The sequence below is a fragment of the Dipodomys spectabilis genome, unplaced genomic scaffold (assembly GCF_019054845.1).
Source record: "Dipodomys spectabilis isolate Male_0828 unplaced genomic scaffold, ASM1905484v1 ptg000581l, whole genome shotgun sequence".
Taxonomy (NCBI): Eukaryota; Metazoa; Chordata; class Mammalia; order Rodentia; family Heteromyidae; genus Dipodomys; species Dipodomys spectabilis.
The window spans coordinates 859,649-866,103 of record NW_024871258.1 but is presented as its reverse complement, the minus strand read 5'-3'; positions in this window follow the sequence as shown (position 1 = coordinate 866,103).

The following is a 6,455-nucleotide window of genomic DNA, read 5'->3' as shown; positions in this document are numbered from 1 at the left end:
GGGCCCCTTCAGGCTTTCTGGTGGTTTTAGGAGATAACCATCTCAAGGAATTTCCTCCCCAGGCTGGCTTTGGACCATGATCTGAAATTGCTTTGAACCAAGATCTTCAGCTTCCTGAGCAGACAGGATGATAGACCTCAGCTAAAAACACCTAAGCCCTGACACTTTGCTGCAAGGAGGTCCTTGGCTCAGCATGGTAGAACTTTAGCCATAAGCCCAAGAAGAAATTCAGCACATAGCCTGTGAGTTCAAGGTTCATGATGGTGAAAATTAAACCAAAACAATTATCTGCAGGAGACATCACTAGAGCTAAATATATACATAAATTTGGCCCTGCCTTGGGGACATATCTGAGCCTCAACTTACTCATCTGCACAATCATCTTACTTGTGTAGCTCTTATAAGGACCAGATGAAAGAATACAACTCGTGAATGACTCAGCACATAGCACCCTGTGAATGACTCAGCACACAGTACCCCATGAATGATCCAGCACCCCGTGAAAGACTCAGGACCGAGCACCCCAGGAAGGTTTCATCACATAGCTGTATAGTATAAACTGTCTTTAGATTTAAGGTGCTTTCATCAGTATCACCACTCTTTCACATACACATCACAAACCACACAAGTTAACATCTTACGGTTTAGAGGGGTGTTTTTTTGTGGGGAGTATCATCAGCCTCGGGGATTTCACTCATAGGTTGGAGGTACTGTCCGAAGATCTTTTCCTCAAGGCTAGAGCTCTACCATTTTGAGGCATAGCTCAGAGTCTCGCAGACTTCCTGTCAGGGCTGAGTTTTCAACCCACCAGTGTCTGATATCATCCCCCAAGCAGCAAGGGGTGAGCCAGCATCATCTGGTTCCATGGTGCTGGGTTGCAGCTGTTGACCTCTGGCTAAGTCATGTTAGGTGGCATCCATCGGCTTCAGACTCGCAGCTTGCTCTGTGATGAGGTATTTGAAATCCTGGCCTTCTATACTTGCAGTCAGAATATTCTAACTTGTTTTTGGTGCCAGTCCTGGGGCCTGAGTAAGGGCCTAAACACAATCCATAAGCTTTCATGCTCAACAGCAGTGCTCCACTTCTTGAATGACAGCACTACTTGCTGTTAATTCTGTTCATGTGATATTGTGGAATGGATCCCAGGGCTTCATACATACTAGGCGAGCACTCTACCACAGAGCCCCAGGAATGTCAAGTGTAGAAATAGATATGTAGATTGTTACACACACACACACACACACACACACACACACACACACACATATGTATACACATACATATATAAGTACATATATATATGTATGTATAAAACAAGACAGGGATGTCTGTATTTTAATTAATTATATATACTATATTACTACGAATTATCAATAAATTATTCCTTCCTTTATTTAAGTATTATGGTTGAATACATAATATAGTATTAATTGAAAATTAGTCAATATACTATAATTATTGTGTATAATTTTATAATATAATCATACACTACTAATGTAATTATTACTTTGCAACCTTCCATTTGTATGGATATATATCAAAATGCATTTCTTAGGATCTCCTGCCATTCATAGGTGACAGTCTTGGGATTCACACCCAGGCCTAGGTTGCTGATTTTGGCTATGGCTTCCCTGATAGCCCACCAAACTTCAGCAGGGCAAGGTCACGTACACTTTCCAGGCCCTGTCATTTAGAACCAAAATGGTTGCAATGCAAAGAAAAAAACATATAAAACTGCCTTCTGGAACTTCCCAGTTTTATCCTTCTCCCTTGTTTTCAGTTTGGGGGCCAGAATTCTGGGTCTGGGTGCTGTCCCTCAACTCTTCAGCTCAAGGCTATCTCCCTACCAGTTGAGCCATAAGACTACTTCCAGGTTTTTCTGCTTATATGGTGCTGAGGAATCTAACCCAGGGCCTTATATATGCAAGGCAAGCACTGTTTACTGAGCCATCTTCCTAGCACTTCTACTTTTTTTTTTTGATAGTCCCAATGTTTGAACTCAGGTCCTAGGATCTCAGGATGGGCTGTGGGTCCAGAAGCTGCACAGCAGCCTAGGATGATCAGAACTGAAACAGAGTTGCACGAGCTGAGTTCAAGCCCCAGGCATGGCCAAAAAAAATATTAAGGCCCTGGCTTGGAATTTGCACTGTTTTTCTGGCAGGCCTGGGATTTGAACTCAGGTTCTGGGTAACTCTGTGGTACTATGGCAGAGAGTAAGCTCACCGTCGTTGAAGACAAGAATTTCAGCAAGAATTTTAGGGCCCAATTTCAAGCCCCAGTACTGAAAAAAATAATATCTATATATGAGATCTATTTACGTGCATGGGTTCAAAACTTATGACATTTATTAACCTTGTTTTTATTTTATTTAGTGATAATACATATATAGAATCTATTTCATTTATTACATCTTATCACATGGATCTATTTGCATATAGATTATACATCATACTGAGACCCAGAACTTTCACAGACAAGGAAAAAAATGTGTCAAAATTGGCTTCTGACACCACATATAAAATTTTGGCCATGCTGGGATTTGAACTCACAGCCCACAATGCCCAATTCATGAAAGGGTCAGTTGTAGAACAAAAGCCTTTGGCAAACTGAGCTTCCAGCCAGTTCTGAGGACCTGGGAACAAGCCATAGTAGTGGCTGATAGAGAGAGATAGAGATAGAGATATATCTCTATCTATCTATCTATATTTCTACAGAGATATAGATATATCTCTATCTATCTATCTATATCTCTACAGAGATATAGATACATATCTCTACAGAGATATAGATAGATAGAGAGACAGACAGACAGACAGACACACAGATAGATAGATAGATAGATAGATAGATAGATAGATAGATAGATAGATAGATAGATAGATAGATAGATAGATAGCTCTAGATGCATGAAACAAGAGAGAGATGTCTGTATACTATGAAATTGCATATATGATATTACTACTGATTACTGGGAATTAAATTATTCCTTCCTTTTTTAAGGATCATGATTGAATACATAATAAAGTATTAATTGAAAATTAGTCATTGTATTATAAATGTTGTGAATAATTTTATAATATAATCAAACACTAACTACTAATTTACTTGTTACTTTTATAACATTCCATTTGTATAGATGTACATGGGAATGGGTTTTTAGAATCTCTGCCATTCATTAGTGGCAATCCCAGGATTCGACCTCCAGACCTAAGTTGCCAGTTTTGGCTATGGCTTCTTTAATAGTCTGCCAAACATCAGCAATGCAAAGTCATGTACTCTTTCTTGCCTTGTCATTTACATCCAGGATGGTCACAATACAAAGGAAAAAAAAAGTAAAAAACCACCTCTTGAACTTCTCAGTTTTATGCTTCTCCTTTTTTTTGCCAGCCTCAAGATTTGAACTAGGGTCCTAGGATCCAAGGGTGGACTGTGGCAGAGATGCCAAGACCTGAATGCAAGCCCTGTGCTTGGCCAAAAAAATAATAATTATTATAAGGCCCTGATTTGGAATTTGCACCATTTTTCTGGCAGGCCTTTTATTTGAACTGAGGGTCTGGATAACTCTGTGACACTGTGGGTAAAGGGGAAAAGCTCACTGTCCTTGAAGACAAGAAATTCAGACTAGTTCCCAGGGCCTGAAATGAAGCCCAGCACTGGAAAAAGTAATACTAATATATGAGATCTATTTTCATACATGGGTTTACTGCATATGATCTTTATTACCCTTGTTTATTTAGTATTATTACCCATATAATAGTTCTTTTATTACATCATATCACATAGGATATATTTGCATATGGATTATACATCATACTGAGACCCAGGACATTCAAAGAGAAGGAAAAAAGTGTCAAAATTGGCTTCTTACTGCACGAATAAATTTTTGGCGATGCTGGGATTTCAACTCAAGGCCTACAATGGCCAATCCATAAATGGGATCACAGTCTTAGCACAACAGCCTCTGGCAAACTGAGCTCCAGAAAGTTCTGATGACCTGTAATCAAGCCACAGGAGTGATCGTTCTCTCTCTCTCTCTCTCTATATATATATAGATAGATAGATATAGATATAGATAGATCTATATATTTCTGTATATATCTATAAATTTATAGATATATAGAGAAGATATATAGATATATATAGAGAGATATATCTATATATCTCTCTATATATCTATAGAGATATCTATAGAATATAGATATATATCTATATATAGAAAGAAACATAGATAGATAGATAGATAGATAGATATGTAGATATATATGCATACAGAGAGAGAGGGAATGTGAGGATATTAAATTATATATATGATAACCATTATTAGTTATTAAATTATGCCTCCATTTAATGAAGTATCGTGTTTGAATACTTATAAAAGCATTAATTAAAAATTAGTCAGTATCCTTCCATTATGGGAATCATACTATGGTGCTAGAGTGGAAGATATAAATCCAATAACTTTACTGTGGCATTATAAAATAGAATCATGAATTTACTGCAAATTTAATTATTACTTTTATAACATTCCATTAGCATTCACATGAATATGAATGAGTTTTTCAGGATCTCCTTCCATTTGTGGGTGACAGTCCTGGCTTTCGAACTCCAAGCCTGGTTAGTTTCTTTTGAATGCAAACCATTAGAATGACACCTTGAAGATTTCAGATTGTTAAAATTACAAAAAAGCACAAAAAGATGAAAAGAAACGAAGGAGCCAGGGCTCTTGCCTGTAATCCTAACTCCTCAGGAAGCTGAGATGTAGAGAATGACAATTTGAATTCAGCCGTGGCAGGAAAGCCTGAGACACTCTTATTTTTAAGAGATCACAGGGAAAAAAAAAACATGAATGGGGCTGTGGCTCAAGGACAGAATGCTACCATTGAGCAAAAGGAGCTCAGGGACAAGGCCTAGACTCATAGAACAAACCTGGAACTGCCCCCCCTGCCCCCACCAAAAAGGAGGCAATAACTCTATATCTGTGTGTATGGATGGATGATGTATGGATGACAGGCATTCAGCAGGTTGCCCATGCCCAGTCCCCCAACCTGGGTAAGCTGGAACAAGCCCTCAGAGAGTTCTAAGTCTGAGCTGGAAGCTCGAACAAAGCATTCTTCTCTGCCATTTAATAACTGAAGTCTTATGTTCTGGCTGAGGTGTCCAATCAGGACACCTAGCAGCCAGCCACTGCCTCCAGGGAGATCACAGTACCTAGACTGTAGGAGTTGTCAAAGTTTCTGGTTCCATATTCTCTATCCCTCTGTAGGATGTGAGCCTAGACCTCTAGGTCCTGGTGGCTATCACTCATTTATCATTCCTCATTGCTGAGTCACAGGCTGGTCCGAAATCTTGGCAAAGATATGAAATAGTCAACAATATATATGCCGAAAGGGATATACCAATAAATCTCACCCTCATAATTCCCATTAGAAGGGAGCCTTGGGGTGCGAATGTGGCTTAATGGTAGAGTGCTTACCTAGCACGCACTAAGCCCTGGGTTCGATTGCTCAGTACCACAGAAAGAGAAAAAGCCAAAAGTGGCACTGTGGCTTAAGTGATAGTGGGCTAGCCTTGAGCAAAAGAAGCTCAGGAACATGCCCAGAACTTGAGTTCATGCCCCAAGATTGGCAAAAAAATAAGTGAGCCTGATGAGACATATTCTTCTGGGAATCAGAGGAGGGCCGAGGTTATAGGTAAGAGGTAGGGTAGAGGGTAGGTGTTGGTGGTTAACCTCTGTAAGCTACTCAGGAGGCTGAGATCTGAGGATCCCAATTGCAAGCAGGAAAGTCTATATGAGACACTTTTCTCCAATTAAACACAAAAAGCCAGAAGTAGAGCTGTGGTTTAAGTACTAGAGTGCTAGCCTTGAGCACAAAAGTTCAGGGATAGGATAGCATCCAGGCCATGAAATCAAACCCTAGGACTGGCACGCACATGCGCACACACACACACACACACACACACACACACACACACACACACACACACAAGATAGAGCATTTGCCAGTCAGCCTGCACAAGTTCCATCTCTAGCAACTCAATATGAAAAAAAAGTGGGAGAAGGGAAGTAAATACTTGCTCCAGGAGGTGATATAAGCAGTGCCAAAATTCCCCAAGAGTTCTAAGATGTGGATTCAGGGCAGAGGGCCTCAGGCAGAAGGTACAGCATGGGCAAAGGTCCTGAGGTGTAGAGCAGATGGTGTGGGTGGAATGAAGGTTCTGTGGCTTCAAGCAAGTATGGCAGGACATTCAAGGCTGAGTCACAGGTAGGGCAGAGGGTGGGGTCCCACAATGGGGCCCAGGGGGAAGATTAGCTCGGCTTTTTACCAGGTACCCCATCCATTTCCTGTGACTGGAATCTTATTTTTAACAGCTCCTGACCCTCTGACCTCCTTTGCATATAGAAGGCAGGGCAAACGCAGGGAAGAACGCTTGTTTGACCCATTGCAACAATGAGA